Source organism: Anomaloglossus baeobatrachus, unplaced genomic scaffold, assembly GCF_048569485.1.
Source record: "Anomaloglossus baeobatrachus isolate aAnoBae1 unplaced genomic scaffold, aAnoBae1.hap1 Scaffold_219, whole genome shotgun sequence".
NCBI classification, from domain to species: domain Eukaryota; kingdom Metazoa; phylum Chordata; class Amphibia; order Anura; family Aromobatidae; genus Anomaloglossus; species Anomaloglossus baeobatrachus.
Genome location: NW_027441989.1, coordinates 98,696 through 118,643, shown reverse-complemented (window position 1 = coordinate 118,643; position 19,948 = coordinate 98,696). Strand labels below are relative to the sequence as shown.

General features: G+C 46.0%; 1 protein-coding gene across 1 annotated transcript in view; it reads right to left on the bottom strand.

Annotated features, from left to right (window-relative positions):
* The window catches only part of LOC142261428 (uncharacterized), a 170,000-nt gene extending 153,060 nt beyond the window's left edge, over window positions 1-16,940 (bottom strand). The window contains exons 1-2 of the mRNA XM_075332115.1: window positions 16,856-16,940; window positions 890-952 (exon numbers count right to left, since the gene is read on the bottom strand). The gene's annotated coding sequence lies outside the window, so the exon portion shown is untranslated. The remainder of the gene's footprint in view (window positions 1-889; window positions 953-16,855) is intronic.
* Between the last annotated feature and the right edge of the window lie 3,008 nt (window positions 16,941-19,948).

Here is a 19,948-nt window from a genome sequence, read left to right as displayed (position 1 = left end):
CGAAGGAGAACGATTGAGGAGGAAGCAGAGAGCTCCATCTTTCATCATTGATTTCAACTGATTGATATAAAACCTTTTTGATCTTATTCACTTTCTTTCTCCCAGTTTGGGGTGTTGAGTAGAGATGAGGGAACCTGTGAAAGTTCGGTTCGGCGGCAGCAGTCGTACCTCCACTAGTTGGAAATTGACCCGAACCGCAATGGAAGTCACTGATTGGCCGTTCGACTCTCCGCCCACATAATGCCAGCTATAAGTAGATTATTTCCAGGAGAGGGTGGGCGGGATTTTTCCATTGTGTGTGTGTGTGTGTGGGGGGGGGGGGGGGGGGAGGTAGTTGCACATTACATGTGATCCCGCTGTTGTTACCCCCAGTGTGAGCAGTTTAATCACTGTAATGCGCTCGCACTGGGCTGAGCACTGAGCGTACCTGAGCACAGCGATGCTGGCGCCATTGATCAGCTTACACAAAGCATCCGAACTCTTTTTTTTTTTTTTTTTTTGAAAGTCGGCATTTGGCTAAAAAAAAAAAAAAGAAAACGAACACTGAACATCGGGGTTCACTCATCTCTAGTCCTGAGATCCTCTGCTCGCTGATATAATACACTGGGCTCTGTATTGTGTTTAATTGTCCATCAGTGTAGACCTCGTATGTGCACACACCGCTTCATAGACTCCGGTGAGTGCGACCATGCTCCGGTGCTCGGTACAAGCATGTTGACGTTCGGACGGGATCGACTTGTTTACTGAGTATAGTGGAAGTCAATAGACAGATATATAATAGATAGATATATAGATAGACAGATAATAGTGATAAATAGATAATACATTAATAGATAATAGATAGATATGTGATAGATAATACAGACAATAGATAGATCACTGCACTGACCCTTTCTCCTGTGTTCTGCGCTGATCTTCGGCCTCGTCCTCCTCACGGATTTATACCAGCTGTCTGATAGATAAATTAGATGGAGAGTAAATAGTGATAGATTTGGATAGAAAATACACAGATAGATAATTAGATAATAGTTAATAGAGATAGACGGATCGATGATGGATATGTGATAGATAATACAGATAGATATATAAAAGATATTATAATATATATTTATTCATTGATATGGCACTATTAATTCCATAGCGCTTTAAATACATTGGCAACACTGTCCCCATTGGGGCTCACAATCTAAATTCCCTATCTGTATGTCTTTGGAGTGTGGGAAGAAACCAGAGAACCCCGAGGAAACCCACACAAACACGGGGAGAACATACAAACTCCTTGCAGATGTTGTCCTTTGTGTGATTTGAACCCAAGACCCCAGGATTGCACTGAGCCACCATGCCGGCCCTTAGAAATAGATAGATAGAGAATAGTGATAGATAGATAGATAGATAATAGATAGTGATGAGCGGACTCTCAGATACCCGGGAGGCAGGTCCATATGGGTTTAACATAAAAAACCTGATTCGGGCCCGGAATTGATCCCGGATATCTGGCCGGATGGCGGTCCCCATATAAGTCTATGGGGACCGGAGTCCTGTGCTTTAAAATGGTGGTAGAAGGGATAGGGGGATTGGAGCAGACACATTATACTGTGAGTTTCCGAGCGGCAATAACCTCATTAACCTCATACACATTCACTGCTTCTCCGCCCATAGCCAATCCCCACATCTCTGATTGGTTGCAGTCAGACGCTCCCCCAACCTGTGTAACAGTGTGTCTGACTGCAAAATATAAAAATAAATAAAAAATTGGTGTAGCATCAACCCGTATTATGAAACCCAGTACAGATGAAGCATACAGCTACAGGCTGCAGCCCCCAGCCGTACCCTTACATTGGCTGTGAATTAAAAAAAGAAAAAGAAAAAAGAACCGCATGCAGCTTTTTAAAAACTATATAATTAAAAAAAAATCTGCTGCCCCCCCATCTCTAATTTTCATACCCAGCCATGATAAAGCTCGCAGCTGGAACCTGGTATTTTCAGGCTGGGGAGACTCATGGTTATTGGGGCCCTTCGGTCTAAATATAGCCTATAGCCGCCTGGAATTGCTGGATCCATTAGATGCGCCAGTCCTGGCACTTTACCATCGCATACCGATTGCCCTGGTGTGGTGAAAATCAAGGTAATCAGGGGTTAATGGCAGCCCAGAGCTGCCACTAAGGCTTGGATTAGTAATGGGGAGGTGTTTATGAGATACCTCATTAGTAATATGTAGGTGAAATGAAATAAACAAACACCAAAAAAAATCCTTTATCTGAAATAAAATACAAAATACCACCCCTTTATTAACCCCCAAAATCCACACAAGGTCCCACGACGATTGCAGCTCTGCTCCATCTGAAATAACAGCGTGTGGCCATAGAACATGGCTTCAGGCTGGAGTCACACTTGCGTATGACTCGCACGAGTGCAATGTGAGTGTTGAGGACAAGAATTGAGTATAAAGAAATACTTAATTCAGCCATTTCATAGACTCAGGTATATAGTTTAGTAAATGTAAACTAACACATGTTAATGAATGCTTTTGGACCTTACTAACATGTATATATGTATATTGCATATTCAGTGTATTTTCCTCAACATAGTATATACTAATATATATATATATATATATATATATAACTTCAAGATGGCTGCCGCTTCCTGTTTGCACATGGGACAGATGGACAAAAGAATTCCTAAGAGCCAGAACTGAGCCAATCAAGAAGAGGATGTGCAGATCTCTCTACGTCATGAAGCCCTGCCCTACGATACTTGATTGGACTAAAACTTTTGTTTACACCCCCTTACTGCTCGGTCTAGGGGTTTTTTCAAAGAATAAAGTTCACTTGGTCAGTGCCAGTCATGGAGATAGATGTAACTGACTTGCTGTCCAGTTATTCTTCATTCTCGTGTGCACACATGACATTATGATAAGAAACAGCAGCCAGATCCCGAGAGACCCTTTGAGTCTCATCATCATCATCGTCATTTTAACCCTGACAGTTGGCGCACCAAGCGTGGAGCCACCGAAAAGAGCGAGTCAGATCTTCCACTTTCCGGACGTCTGGGGGCTACTCCACAAGTATCCAAGTGTCGCTCGATAGGATTGATCGTCCTCCGATCCATGGTAAGCATCATATACATTGTGTGTGCTGTTTTACCTGTGGTTCGAGAGACACCTGGCGAAAGGGGGTGGTCACTAGTCCGAAGAATGGTAGTACACCGGAGACCTAACGGTATGACTGTCAATCGCCGGTGACCTAGAGAAGGACCCAGCCCCCATTGGGGTTAGGCGTATGTCTTAAAGGATCTGACTGTCTGTATTTCTGAGTTGTGAACGCAGGTTTTTAGCCTCATAGGAAAAAGTGTAGATTCTACGCTCTGATTTAGTTTTCAAAGAGTTGCCTGCTGCTACCTATAGAGACGTGGAGGAAAGCCCAGTGCCTGCAGTTTTTCTTCTTCGCTGTGAATAAAGGAGGAAGGGGGGCTGATAGAGCCCACAGATGCAGCTTTTAGCTGAGAGGGCAGCAGGAAGGGGGGTCAGTGTGTGTTAGCCATATGTCCACTGGCTGCTTGAGACAGAGCGGAGATCAAATTACACAGCTACGTCTCTGCCGTCTTTTAGCTGAGAAGCAAGGGGGGGGGGGGGGGTTAGTGAATTACCCATCCCTGCTAGGAGTGAAGAGGCAGAGTCCGGGGGTCAAGACAGCGCAGCTCTTTGGAGTGAGGAGAAAGGAGGGGTCAGTGGGCTAACATACAGGACGTAGTTGCAGCCTTTGTGTAGCAAAACCAAGCAAAGGAGTTGTAGTGATCTGTAAGAAAGACGAGTGCTATTTTGTTTTGAATTGGAATAGAAACTAGCTGGCTTATGCGTATTCAGTATTTTATAATTGTTGGTTTGTTTTTGCAACAGAGAGATAAGGGAATTGGCGTGTCCCCCAGTGTTTAACACAATCGATTTCTGTGTCTATAGCCGGATAGGAACACGTGGAGAACGGTATTAGTATCCACGTGTTGGACGCTGAAAAAGTGTGTCCTCTTTTCACGGGAAAGAGGGGGAGGGATTCCGGTGTTGGAGAAAAGTGTTTGAATCAGCGTATTTCCCCTGAGTATTAACTCATGCACTGCTATGTGAGACGCCGGAAAAATAGGAACGTACGAGGAACGGTATTGTATTCGTACGTTGGACGTCAAAGTGTGTCCTTATTGCATAGCAGGGAGGAGGGAAAAAGGGTTTAGTTGGAACCGGCCGGTCCAATTAGAGCACTCTATACTCTGTTCAAAAATAAATATGTGTTTTAGTAGGAGCTGAGAACGCAGGCGCCCTAGTTAAAAAAAAAAAAAAAAAAAAAGGAGTGGGAAAATATACAAAAATTGTAACAAATTGTGTAAAGTAGTTGGACGACCACCAGAATGCAGGCTGCAACCCATATTAATCTCCAGTGAGTTTATAATGAAGAACAAAGACCCCATTCACTACCTGTTGCTGTTTCTAGAATCACAAAATGTCTTTCTCTAGCTGTATCTCATTGTTCTCCTTTAGAAGTTATCATATCTGGTACTAATCAAATCCCTTCCTTCCTGAGCTGGAATGCATGCTGGTTTACAGGCACTAAAAGTAACACCCCTGGTTTACTACGTAGTTCCAGCCACTCCCAGTACACCCATGGAGTCCTAATATGGACGTACACCCGGACGTCAGGTGCCTGGAATTTCCTGTTGGCGGCCATCTTGCTACACCACTGATGGAAGTACACCTTTTCAGTCACGTCTCTGTCAGTGGTTCTTTGTCCAAGACTCTCCACCCATCCTCGGTGGGAGGTGTTCTCTGGTATATTTGGCTAACAAATTTGAATAAGTATAAAACAGTATATTTGTTTACTCAGCTATCCCATAAATGCAAGTCAAAGATAAGTAAGTGAAACTTTTACAGAATTGATGAATAGAAAGATATCTGTTCATATAAAATCAATTGGTATTTTAATAGTCCTGCAGCATTATATCATAAAATAGAATAGGAGAAGGTAAATATATATCTTTGTACTGTTAGTTTAAATTAACTAACAGTTAGTTAATTTAAAACAAAAATAGTAAACGACTTACCCCCACTGATGTCAAAATGTATCAAATCCATTTGTAAAAAGAAATAAGGAAAAATGTATAATGCATCCAATGTAGATATGGGGAATGGATGTGTTCACTGTTACGTCTTTGTTATAACAAAGGATGAGGTTTGTTTTTTTTTCTTCTTCCTCTCTGGCTTTTAAGAGATAAGAATGGAATGTGGTTTTTGTTTTCTTTCCCAATAGTGACTTAAGTTTGGTTTAACCCTTAGAGTTCAGGATTTCACATTTTTAGTTACTGCTTATACCTGAATAGGGTAAATTAGATGATATGAAATATGCAAATTAGTTTCGGTGTTGTTTTTTAATGGCGATTTATTCGAACAATATATTTTTATTTTCTGACCCTATCCCTTTTTGTTTGTACGATTCTTTTTAAACCATTTATATTTCTTTTTGCAGGTTAGCCACCTAGTCACAGCTGTCATTTAATCATGTTTCAGTTATTTTTTACTGTCAAAAGGTTTTTCTTTTCTTTATGGATACTGTATTGTTTATCGTAAGGTTTTCAAATTCCCCAGCAATGTATATTGTTGTAAGATATACGTTATTTTCAGAGTTTGTGCAATTTTAGTTTCTAGTATGTAGCTAATTTATTACCTGCTGTCTTTTTTTTTTTTCTTTTAGGGAATACCAGCATAAAAACTCTGAATTTTGTTATATTGGTAAATAAACAATTAAACAAGGGGGGACAAGGTAATAATTATATTCTCCAACAGTAGAGGGCGCAGCAGGCATATTAGATAGGTTTTGAAGCTGACCCTTCCCCCGCAAGTTGTTTACTAGATTATTATGAGGCATATCTGTTAACTGAAATAGGAAAGTCTTGTCTTATATGTTTATTTATTTAGTATTTTCAGTCATGTGAAGTATAGATGACCACTAACTGTATTATGGTCAGAGTTAATGTTATAAGAATGATCTAATGTATATTTTTTATTTTTTGTTTTTATAGATGATACAAGATGTTGGTCGATTCTACACTGGATATGCTACAGGTTTGCACAACATGAGGTAGTCTAAATTTGAACCACTCACTCCCTCCCTACTATTGGTACTGGTGAAAGTGACGTATTAAATGCCCTCTCTAGATGGGTAGAACAGGAGTGGGTAAGAGTCTTTAGAGGTGTTTGTAGGTTGTAGATTTTTTCCTGTTGTCAAATGAGTTAGATATGCTGAAGAGAAAGTCTACATCTGAGCTGATGGAATCGGATGGAGATCCCCGCACAGGTGCAGCGGACCAAGAAGCAGTGAACGGGCCTAGAGTTGAGAGTCTTTCACCAATACCGACCATGCCTCGGTGACACCTGTCACATCGTTAGTGACTTCTGTCACTCCTTGTGTTCTTAAATCCCTACAGGAACGGGCAATACAAGGAATAGAGTGTGACATGCAGGGAGCCAGCTGACTGAGGAAGGTCTGTGGATAAAGGGTGGTAAGCTTTCTCTGCCATGAGAGCTCTTCTTAATGATGGCCCAGGTAATATATGGACTAAAATCTGTGAAAGACAATTATCAGTGTGTGTTTTGGTGACACCAGGGTTCAGTACCCAGGTGGGCAGATTCACCCAGTCTTGTAAGACATGTGCCTAAAACGAAGTGAGAAAAAAACGGTAAAGAGTCCGCAGAAACACCCTGTACCTGCTCTACCCATTTTTAGAGACTGCAAACTGATTATAGAAGTATATCATGAGCCCGTTGTATGCAAGTCTGTGCGTGTTGTGTAAATTTCTCTCCAGGTTTGGTCAGAGGCATTCCAGTGCAGAAAACGACGTTATTGTTGAGAAGCACATGATGGTGGTATGTAAAAAATGGGTTTACAAAAAGGTGTATATTTTATAGAAAAGTGGAAACTGGCAAATCGTGTACAAAATGTGTGTTTTGTTTTCTTCTCGTAATAAACAGGTTTTTATGTAAGATTTTTTTTGTTTTATCACAGGCTGGTACAATTTTTAAATAATTGACTGAATAGTGTGATAATCAGGTGTATTTTTCAATCCAAGATTTTAAATCAGAGCTAGTAGTATATGGTTTCCAGTCAGGAGACTGATTGATCCTAAGGACAAGCGAGAAAGAGCCATGAGTCAACACTAGATGAGCTGATCCAACCGCAGAAAAATCTATGGATCCACGCCTCGCATTGCAAAAGGGTCGACCAACCAGAGATGCACTGAGCGTTCTGCTCATACTTATCCTTTTCAGAAAACCTGTACAGTTTCAGACCATTATTGCCAAAACAGTTAGAAGAGAGGACTTAGAAAACCTTGGGACATGGGAAAGTCCAACTACAAAGGGTAAGGACTCGCCTAGGAGTCCTTGGTCTCAAACCGGTGAAGAAAACCCCTTTCCCCTTTCCACCCATGCCTCAACATTCAGTTAGGCAGGTTTTTCAACAGATCTTTCTGCCTCTCTTCCTAAGGGAACACAGTACCCTTAGGCTATGTGCGCACTAGGCGTTTTTGCCGCGTTTTTAGCGGCGTTTTTTACCGCGTTTTTGTGCTGAAAACGCAGGTGACATTGCTTCCCCAGCAATGTCAATGGGTTTTCAGAAGTGCTGTCCTCACACAGCGTTTTTTTTTTAGCTGCGTTTTTGTGGTGACCACAAAAACGCAGCATGTCAATTATTTCTGCGTTTTCCACTGCGTTTTTCACTCATTGAATTCAATGAGATGTTAAAAACGCAATGAATAACGCATATAGCCGCGTTTCTATGACTAAAAACGCAGCTATACACGCAAGGGGTGGGCACTACAGTGACGTGTACAGGAAGAGGATTCCTTCTGTTGGTAAACACAGAAGCAGGAATCCTCCCGGTACCGTCACCGCTGCCTCCACCTCCCGTCCGGTGCCATGTCAGCTCCGTGCGGCGCCATGTCTGGGCGGGAGGTGGACGCAGCGGCGAAAACCAAAGTGAACAGTAGAAAAAAAAAAAATGTCATATACTCACCTGTCCGCAGGGTCCCGGTGCCATGCCCGCTCCCAGCTCCTCCCGGTACCGCCGCTCTGGCGGTGTGCAGTCTCCCCGGCCGGCAGGACCTTGCTTGCAGGACCTGGCGCTGATCACCTGATGCAGTCACCTGACGCATCAGCTGATCGTAGTCTCGCCGGCTTTTTCGGCCGGCTATCAGCTGCTCCTGCCGTCAGGGGACTTCATCAGCTGATTACCGGCAGCTCCGGCAGCGATCGTATAGGATCAGACTCCTGTCCAATCGATCGCTCCAGGAGCTGCCGGTAATCAGCACAGCACATAAGTGAGTATTATTTTTTTTTTTTTTTTTTTCTACTGATGCATCAGCTGATTGTATAATCGGCCTTTATACAATCAGCTGATGTGTGATGTGATTCAGGCACTTGATCCTGACATATCATCTGATCGCTTTGCCTTCCAGCAAACCGATCAGATGATATTGGATCCTGATTGGACGGCGCGGGACCCTGACCCAGGATTACTGCGGAGGGGGGTTAATTTCAATAAAGATGGAGTCACTAATTGTGTTGTGTTTTATTTCTAATAAAAATATTTTTCTCTGTGTTGTGTTTTTTTTTTTATCATTACTAGAAATTCATGGTGGCCATGTCTAATATTGGCGTGACACCATGAATTTCGGGCTTAGGGCTAGCTGATAATATACAGCTAGCCCTAACTCCATTATTACCTAGCTAGCCACCCGTCACCAGGGCAGCTAGAAGAGTTGGATACAGCGCCAGAAGATGGCGCTTCTATGAAAGCGCCATTTTCTGGGGTGGCTGCGGACTGCAATTCACAGCGGGGGTGCCCAGAAAGCATGGGCACCCTGCACTGTGGATTCCAATCCCCAGCTGCCTAGTTGTACCCGGCTGGACTCAAAAATTGGGCGAAGCTCACGTCATTTTTTTTTAAAATTATTTCATGAAATTCATGAAATAATTTTAAAAAAAAGGGCTTCCCTATATTTTTGGTTCCCAGCCGGGTACAAATAGGCAGCTGGGGGTTGGGGGCAGCCCGTACCTGCCTGCTGTACCCGGCTAGCATACAACAATATGGCGAAGCCCATGTCATTTTTTTTTTCTTTTTGGGCAAAAAACTGCATACAGTCCTGGATGGAGGATGCTGAGCCTTGTAGTTCTGCAGCTGCTGTCTGCTCTCCTGCATACACTAGTGAATGGAGGATGCTGAGACTTGTAGTTCTGCAGCTGCTGTCTGCTCTCCTGCATACACTAGTGAATGGAGGATGCTGAGACTTGTGGTTCTGCAGCTGCTGTCTGCTCTCCTGCATACACTAGTGAATGGAGGATGCTGAGACTTGTGGTTCTGCAGCTGCTGTCTGCTCTCCTGCATACACTAGTGAATGGAGGATGCTGAGACTTGTGGTTCTGCAGCTGCTGTCTGCTCTCCTGCATACACTAGTGAATGGAGGATGCTGAGACTTGTGGTTCTGCAGCTGCTGTCTGCTCTCCTGCATACACTAGTGAATGGAGGATGCTGAGACTTGTAGTTCTGCAGCTGCTGTCTGCTCTCCTGCATACACTAGTGAATGGAGGATGCTGAGACTTGTAGTTCTGCAGCTGCTGTCTGCTCTCCTGCATACACTAGTTCTGCAGCTGTCTGCTCTCCTACATACAATGAACATTTTGAAGAAGGAAATGACATCAGACCTTTTTTTTTTTTTTTTTTTTCATCAACAATCTTTAATGGCATTGTGCACTGATTAAAAACGCAGTGAGCAAAAACGCAGCAAAAAACGCACCAAATCGCGGCAAAAACGCATGCGTTTTTGCCGCGTTTTTTTTAGCCGCGGGTGCGTTTTTTAGGCAAAAACGCACATAAAAACGCAGCGTGAAAAAAACGCCTAGTGCGCACATAGCCTTAGAATTCAGAAATTGCAGAAGTAAGTCTTTAGGGGGGACTGTTGAGGACAAGAATTGAGTATAAAGAAATACTTAATTCAGCCATTTCATAGACTCAGGTATATAGTTTAGTAAATGCAAACTAACACATGTTCATGTATGCTTTTGTTCCTTACTAGCATGTATATATGTATATTGCATATTCAGTGTATTTTCCTTAACATTATATATATATATATATATATATATATATACATATACACACACACACACACACACACACACACACACACACACACACACACACACACACTCTCTCTCTCTCTCTATCTATATATAACTTGAAGATGGCTGCCGCTTCCTGTTTGCACATGGGACAGATGGACAAAAGAATTCCTAAGAGCCAGAACTGAGCCAATCAAGAAGAGGATGTGCAGATCTCTCTACGTCATGAAGCCCTGCCCTACGATACTTGATTGGACTAAAACTTTTGTTTACACCCCCTTACTGCTCGGTCTAGGGGTTTTTTCAAAGAATAAAGTTCACTTGGTCAGTGCCAGTCATGGAGATAGATGTAACTGACTTGCTGTCCAGTTATTCTTCATTCTCGTGTGCACACATGACATTATGATAAGAAACAGCAGCCAGATCCCGAGAGACCCTTTGAGTCTCATCATCATCATCGTCATTTTAACCCTGACATGAGAAAATCTCGTATTGGCCTCAAAACAAAGTTAATCAATGAGGCAGCGCCGATCTGCGATTTTTTTCTCAGCTCCAATCAGACTGAGGGGAAAAAAAAAAATCACAGAATGCTGCGATTGCACGGGCATCTCGCGCGAGACTCGCCAATGCAAGTCTGTGGGTGCGAGAGAAAAAAAACAATGTCACACGGACCATCCTAGTGACATCTGTTTTTATGGATAGAATTCTATCATGTAGCAGAAAACACTGCCCTGTGCGCACTAGAAAATGGAATTTTCTTAAGAAAATACCGCACCTTCTGAAGGATTACCGCACCTGCGGTAAAAAAACGCAGCAAACCGCACCCAAAAACCGCATGCGGTTTTACCGCGGTTTGGCTGCGGTATTGCCGTGAATTTTCCGCAGGTTGTTCCCTGCGGTTTTTAACCATTATCTATGGCAAAAAAACGCAGATACCTGTGGAAAAAGAGTGACATGCACATTCTTTTTGCTGCAGAAATTCTGCAGCAGAACCTGAAGGGAAAAAAAACGCAGTGTGCACACATCTTTTTTCTTTTACCATAGGTTTTACTGGGAAATGACTGCAGAAAGATTATGAACATTTTTTGCAGCAATTCATGCAGCAAAACTACGGCAAAAACCGCAGCGTGCGCACAAGGCCTTAATGCTCCTGTAAAAGGTCCTGTAAATGACTAAAAGCTGCTGAGAAAAAAAAACAGATTGGACACGGACAGCACAAGGATGACAAGTAGCAAACAATCGTCCTAATCTCCGGCATGAGAATTGGACTGATTTTTCATACGCAAGTGTGACTCCAGCCTCAGGCAGAGAATGACTGAGCTGTGATGACATCACTCAGGTTACAGCTCCCACAATCCTCCACCGGTGATTGCAGGTAACCTCATTGAGCTGAGTGACCTGGCAGAAAACCACAGTCAGCAATAAAATATAAAGAACAGGCCCGAAATCCAAGAGAAGCTCCACCACTTCTACAGCTACAAGTCTAACCCAGAAGGAGCGAGTTAAGCTACAAAAGACCTCATCAAAATATTCTACACCATGGCCAAATTGTCCAACCTTACACAAGTCAATTACAAGAGACCAAAAGAAGAGCAGATCAATGGTTGGTTTGATAGAGAATGTAAAGCCGTACGAAAGACCCTGAGAACAGCCTCAACAATAAACACAGAGACCCCAACCACCCAGACCTGAGGGAAGCCTATGACACCATACAACGTCAGCACAAAACCATCCTCAGGAGGAAGAAGCAAAGCTACATCTCTACCAAACTTAGCCAACTCCAAGACGCCCTCCAAGACAACTCCTTCTGGGAACTATGGAGTCACATGGACACAAAGAGCAAGACCAACATCCATATCCGAAACAGCAATATCTGTCTCCAGTGCTTCAGAGACCTCTACAAAGACATCCCAAAAGAAGGACTAAGCCAAGAACAGGAAAACAGAACATCAAAACTAAAGGCAATGGAGGAGAAAGTAAAAGATTTCCTAAAACCCTCTGGATACACCAATTACATTAGAGGAAGTTGCAGAAAGAATCTCTTCCATAAGGTGTAAAAAAAAGCCAGGGGTCCGGATAGAATCCCCCCAGAGATGGTGAAATAAAGCCCGCCGGAAATACAAGCTGAACTGGTTAAACTATTTAATATTGTGGTGAGTGCCGGCTACTTCCCTCGTACCTGGAAGCAAGGCCTCATTACACCCATCCACAAGAGTGGGGACAGGTATGACCCTGCCAACTACAGAGGAAGACGTGTCAGCAGGAACCTGGGAAAACTGTTCACCAGCCTCCTGAACAAGAGGATCCTCAGTTTCCTCACCGAGCACAATGTCCTCAGCAAGAGCCAACCAAGGTTCGTGCCAAACTATCGCACCACGGATCACATCTACACCCTGCACAGTCTCATTCGGAGCCACATCCACAAAACAAAGTACGTGAAGATATACGCCTGTTTTGTGGACTTTAAAAAGGCTTTTGACTCCGTGTGGCACCCGGGCTTGTTCTTGAAATTTCTGGAGAGCAAAATAGTAGGAAAGTCCAACAATGTCATCAAAAGCTCCTAAACTGAGAACCTCTGCAGTGTGAGTGTGAACGGTAGAAGAATGATTTTCAGCAGAGCCGAGGAGTCAGAAAGGGTTGCAGCCGAAGTCTAACACACTTTAACCCCTTCACGACTGGCCGATTTTTCGATTTCCGTTTTTTTTCGGCAGTCTTCTTATGAGAGACGTAACTTTTTTATTTTTCAGTCAATATGGTCATGTGAGGGCTCATTTTTTGCGGAACGAGCTGTACGTTAATATGAAACCATAAGTTTTACCATATAGTGTACTGGAAAACGGCAAAAAAATTCCAAATGCAGAAAAATTGCAAAAAAAAAGTGCGATAGAACTACTGTTTTTGAGATAGTTTATTCACTGTGTTCACTATATTATAAAACAGATGTGTGGGTGTGATGCCTCAGGTCAGGGCGAGTTCGTAGACACCAAACATGTAGAGGTTTACTTTTATATAAGGGGTTAAAAAAAAGTCTTCTTAGGGGGCTATAAAGATCAATAATCTGATCGCTCTGCCCTATCTGCTGATCAGAGCTACACAGCTGTAAACAGCAGATATGCTCACTTTCTGTTTCACTGGGCTGCGGGCCGAGAGAAACTGAAAGTAATTCATGGCAGGTACAGGAGTCATCACATGACCTTGTGCTACCATGACAACTACCGGATGTCACGTGATCACGTCACGTGACTTCCGGTATTGGGCGGTAAGTAAAAGTTTACCACGATCGCGATTATAATGGCGCTGTCACATATTGACAGCGCCATTTAAGGGGTTAAACGGCACAAGCAGATAACGATTCTGCTCGTGCCTAGCAGGCACACATCTCAGCTGTGAAAATCAGCTGAGATGTGTGCCGATCGCGGCATGCTACCGGGGGCAGACTGCAGGCAGTAACATTATGACCGCTAGGATGTAATATTACTGCTCGCAGTCGTTAAGGGGTCAATATCTCCATCAATGAGTGTACACTGCTCTGGAATATTCCACAGATCCAGATCTCACACTCCATGACGCTCAGGTGAAATTCTTGGTCTATGCAGATGACCTCCTGCTCCTGTCACCAACTGGGAAAGGCCTCCAAGACAACCAACAAATCTTGGAGAAATTCAGCTCTACGTGTGCGCCACTGATCAACCTAAAAGGAGGCCAACATCATAGTGTTCCAGAAGAGAAAAATGAAGATCGGACCAGCACCTTCATTTGTCTTAATCAACTGCGCTCTTACAGAAACGGACACATACACCTACCTGGGCCTGGAAATTCACCAGTCAGGGAGCTTCAAATAAGCAATAGAGATTTCTATGCCATCCGAAGGAAACCATCATCTGAAGCCTCCAGTGAGGGTCTGCCTAAAAATCTTCAATTCTATCATGACCCCAATCCTTCTGTACGACAGTGAAGTCTGGGGCCCTCACACTTGGCCCGATTTCACACATCCGGCTTTTCGCCGGTTTGGCGGTTGCGGCGCACGCCAGTACAGTGTATACAGTATAGTGGCAGCGCGACAAGCGCCGGTCACATGCTGTTATGTGACCTGGAAGTTACAGCGCTGTCATTGTACTGTATACACCGTACGGGAGTTCGCCGCATCCGCCTAACCGGCGAAAAGAAGAATATGTGAAACCGGGCTTACCCAGATTGATCAAGGTGGGATTCCAGCCCTTCATAAATATTCAACCTGGAATTTTGTAAGTGCCTTCTCAAGGTTCATCGAAGCACCTCCAACAGAGCCTGTCAGGCCGAGCTGGACAGATTCCCTCTACACCTAGCAGCTCTGAAGAGGGCACTGTCATTTCTTTCTCACCTATAGAATAACAATCCACGCTCCCATCACCATAAAGCCCTGATACATATAGGTGGTCCAGATCAACCAGGACCCCTGGCACAGCTCTCCCAAACCCAACAGGACAAAATGACCAATCACAGCAGCCTGACGAAAGCCAGAATCAGGAAGATGGTAGACGAGGGCCAGGAGAGGTGTCAGTGACTGGAGGACCGATATCTACACCTCACAGAAACAGACCACGTACCAGAGACTACAGACTGGCCCCATATCTGGAGAAACCCTCAGACCCCAGAGACCGCAGGACTATGAGCCAATATAGACTCAGTGCCCACAGTCTAGCCATCAATTCTGACACAAGCAGAGCTACAAGCCCAGGGAGGACAGACTGTGCCAACACTGACCTGGAGGCCAAGGAAGGATGAAACCCACCTCCTGCAACACTGCACCAAACACTCATCAGTGAGGGACACTCACTTCAGGAGACTATGATATCTTCCCGGGATTTCAGCTCCATAAAGGAGGAAGAGAAAATATATATCCTGCTGAAGGAAATATGATAAAGGGAACCTGTCACCACTTTTTTGGCGTATAAGCTGCGGCCACCACCACCGGGCTCTTATATACTGGATCCTACCATGCTGTATATAAGAGCCTAGGACGCTGTGAAACATAAAAAAAACCACTGTATAATACTCACCTAACGGTTGTGCGGTTTGCCATATGGGCGTTTTCCGTTCTCAGGCGCTGCCTCTTTTGGCTATCTTCGTCCTTCTTCTTCTCTAGTCGCGGTGCATGACGCGTCCGACGTCATCCACACTCGCCAGCATTCAGGTCCTGAGCAGGGCAGATCAAAGTATTGTAGTGCGCCTGCGCAGGATCGGCGAGTGTGTATGATGTAAACACGTCATGCACACAGGCTTCAGAAAGAGGACGAAGATGGCCGATAGAGGCAGCGCAAGCACCGGAGACGCCCATACGGCCGACCGCACGACCGTGAGGTAAGTGTTTTTTATGTTCTCACAGCGGCCTGGGCTCTTATATACAGCATGGTAGAATCCTGTATATAAGAGCCCGGTGGTGGCCGCAGCTTAGACGCCAGAAAAGTGGTGACAGGTTCCCTATAAGCCATGGACTTCTATAGCCCCCACCCCAGATGTGCTCCCATCCATCCTTCCTACACTCCCCATCATGTATTGGCCAGTGTAAGCCCCCACAACGCGCAGGATCACCCAGTGTAAGCCCCTAGAACGTGCAGCATCGCCCAGTGTAAGCCCCTATAACGTGCAGCATCGCCCAGTGTAAGCCCCTATAACGTGCAGCATCGCCCAGTGTAAGCCCCTAGAACGTGCAGCATCGCCCAGTGTAAGCCCCTAGAACGTGCAGCATCGCCCAGTGTAAGGCTAGGTTCACATTTCCGCTATTTAGTATCAGTCACAATCCGCCGCTCTGATAAACAACGCAATCCGTTTGGCGGATTCCGTTATTTCCCATAGACTTGTATGACCGGCGAATTGTGACTAATGCCATTGCGTTGCATCCTCCAACCGACTGATCAGTCATGGAAAGACTGACCATCGGGCGGCAGGAACGCAGAGTGTAACGTTTTTTGAGCAGCAGAATCCTTATGATGTCGCTGCGCATGATCTCTCTCGGCAGCCGAACGATCAGCTGATCTCCCGGCGGCCGTCTAATGAGAGCAATCATCTGATCATTCACAATAGCCGGGCGCCGGGAGATCAGCTGATCGCTCTCTCGCTCTCGTTTTACAACGGAATCCGCTTTCTAATCCAAATTATTGTCATCCATTGTACAACACATGTGACTGATGCAAAACAACGGAAATGTGAACCTAGCCTAAGCCCCCCAGCGTGCAGCATCGCCCAGTGTAAGCCCCCCAATATGCAGCATCGCCCAGTGTAAGCCCCCCAATATGCAGCATCGCCCAGTGTAAGCCCCCAGCGTGCAGCATCGCCCAGTGTAAGCCCCCCAATATGCAGCATCGCCCAGTGTAAGCCCCCCAATATGCAGCATCGCCCAGTGTAAGCCCCCCAATATGCAGTATCACCCAGTGTAAGCCCCCCAATATGTAGCATCGCCCAGTGTAAGCCCCCCAATATGTAGCATCGCCCAGTGTAACCCCCAATATGCATCACCCAGTGTAAGCCCCCCAGCGTGCAGCATTGCCCAGTGCAAGCCCCCAATATGCAGCATCGCCCCCTCCCCTGTGTAGCCCCCCATACCCCCCTTCCTTATGGAAGCCTCCACAGCCCTGTGCTGCAGCTTCAGCCCCTTCCCTGTGATATATACACGAGCTGCAGCCCCCAGTAGTGACAGGAGACACTTTTATTTCTTACCCCAAAATCCAGTGTGACCTCAGCTCTATAACTAATGAGGAAAAGCTGAATCTTCCCCACCTCAGGGTCAGGATCCGTCCGCTCTGCACAGGGGAGATGCTAGAATGTACGGGCTCCTGACAGGTATGACGTCACTGGTCATGTGATGGGGCGTGGTCACAATGCAGTCTGATGTTTCCAGTCCGAACTTTCCAGACAGAAAAGCAATGTTTATTCTAAGACCACGTGGGCACAGAGGTGATTATAATAGAGGCGGGGTCTGGGGGTAACAGCTCCAGATGGGGGGTGCAGGGGGCGGAGCCTGCAGGATAATAGGGGACAGCAAAACATCGCCACGCCCCTAACCCAAACGGTCACGCCCATGACCTGACTGCAGCCCGTACATTCTAGGCTCAACCCTCTGCACAGGAGACCAAGCACACTGCTGCTTCCTGCTCACAGATCCGCCCTGCTCCGAGGAAGCTCCGCCTTTTCCGGTGACATCATTCTCTCAAAAAATCAACTCCATTCTAGACGCTGCCCTCAGGCTAGATGGATGTTACATGCTAGAATGTATGGGCTCCTTCACTTCTGATACGTGTTAGGGGCGTGGCCTGATTTCGCAAGGCGCTAGTGATGGGCAGTTTGGTTCTTTTTGGTGATCCGGTTTCCATGGCTCCGTTCACCAAAAAGAGCCGGATCTTTCAGATCGTTCTCGGCTCCTTATTAAATATGTGTTCACCCTGGGTGAACACATATTTAAGATTATAGTAACGCCGCCAAAGCCCCGCGTACCCGCGGCAAAACCCCGCCCACTTAAAAGTGACCAATTAGATTGCTGAGTAGGCGGAGTTTAGCCGCGGGTGGGCCGAGCCCTGATGGCGAAAAGAGCCGTTTTGAGATTTTATTGGCTCACACTAGTGATCCGGCTCCTGTCGTTCACAGCAGGGAGCCCGATCTTTGTGTCGGATCGTTCGCGACCGACACATCACTACAAGGCACGAGGCGACGGTACTGTCTAGATTGGAGCTGATTCCAGGAGCTCATATATAATATATATATATATATATATATATATATATATAAATACACACATACACTGTATACACCACTCACATATATACACACACATATATACAGTACATATACACACATATGTATATAAATAAATATATATATACAGGGCCGGATTATAGGCGGGGCAAGCGGGGCTCCAGCCCAGGGGCCCCCACCAAAAGAGCTTCTAAGGGGGCCCCCACCACCAGGGCCATACTTGTCAGCATTTTTTTTTCTTCACACCCTCTCCCCCTCTGTAAAGACAGTCTAATAAATCAGCTGTGTTTTCGGAGGGGGGGGGGTGTGCACCGGCATTTATTTGTATCTGCGTCTTTAAGACGCAAAAACAAACTGCGGGCACAGGACGCTGAATGACCCCGGAAGTACCAGCGATTGTACTTCCGGGGTCAGAGGTGTGCCAATGAGCTCCCTGCTATTTGCTGCTGCCGTCATGGGCGTACCCAGCGAGGGGCGGGGGGCACCTTCCCCCCCACCCTAGAAGCAGGGGCACGGTGTAATGGGCCGCTGTATGTGCAACCACGCTCCTCCGCAGTGTGTGCATGCAGGCCCGACACTGTCGGGCCTGCATGCACACACTGCGGAGGAGCGTGGCTGCACATACAGCGGCCCATTACACTAGCTGCAGCAGGAGGCAGCGCTGTGCTGTGCCGGCTCTGCTGCGTGTCCGGCATGCACACAATGCAGAGGAGCGCAGCGGAGCCGGTGCTCGCAGCTTCCTCCTTCTTCCTATTCAAATGTATTTGCGTCTTTCAGACGTAAATACATTTGAACAGCGCGCCGGGACTGGGCCCCGCCCCCGACATGCAGTAACGTGATGAGATCAGCACCTTGCTGACGTCATCACAGTGCTGCGGGCGCCGGCACACGGGAGATCAGATGGTAAGCGCTCCATGAAGGAGCTGAAGAGACAGGTTTAATTAATGATGATGAGTGGGGAGGGGCTGAGGACACAGAACGGGGAACATCTGTGAAGGAAGTGGAACACTGCTTTGTGACAGGCAGAGAGGGAGCACTGTATTCCGAGGGGGGGGGGGGGCAGGAGTGTGTAGGGATGGGGCAGTGTGATTTGTGTGTGTAGGGGGGGATTAGGGTTGCATTGTATTGTGTGTGGGGGGAGGGGTAATGGGGGGGTTGCATTGTGTGTGTGTGTGTAGGGGGTGATGGGTGGGTGCATTGTGTGTGTGTTTTGTGTGGGGGGAGTAATGGGGGGTGCATTGTATTTGTGTGTGTAGGGAGGAATGGTGGGTGCATTGTATTTGAGTGTGTGTGTGTGGGGGGTGATGGGGAGATGCATTGTGTGTGTGTGTGTGTGTAGGGGGTGATGGGGGGTGCATTGTGTGTGTGTAGGGCGTGATGGGTGCATTGTGTGTGTAGGGGGTGATGGGTGCATTGTGTGTGTAGGCGGTAAAGCGGGGTGCATTGTGTGTGTGTGTGTGTGTGTAGGCGGTAAAGGGGGGTGCATTGTGTATGTGTGTGTGTGTGTGTGTAGGGGGTGATGGGTGGGTGCATTGTGTGTGTCAGAGCTGTGTGTGTGTGTCGGAGCTGTGTGTGTGTGTCGGAGCTGTGTGTGTGTGTGTCGGAGCTGTGTGTGTGTGTCGGAGCTGTGTGTGTGTGTCGGAGCTGTGTGTGTGTCGGAGCTGTGTGTGTGTCGGAGCTGTGTGTGTGTCGGAGCTATGTGTGTGTGTGTCGGAGCTGTGTGTGTGTGTCGGAGCTGTGTGTGTGTGTGTGTCAGAGCTGTGTGTGTCAGAGCTGTGTGTGTGTGTGTGTGTGTCAGAGCTGTGTGTATGTGTGTCAGAGCTGTGTGTGTGTCAGAGCTGTGGGTGTGTGTGTGTGTGTCAGAGCTGTGTGTGTACTGTAAATCTGAATGTGGCAGAACAGGATAAGATAAATGTTCATTGGATTTATATCTAAATGCTACGGTTCGCGCTCTACTGTTATAGCTAAAAATGTTAACGTTATGGGGCCCCCCACCAGATTTTCTGCCCAGGGGCCCCCACCAACCTTAATCCGGCCCTGTGTATATATATATATATATAT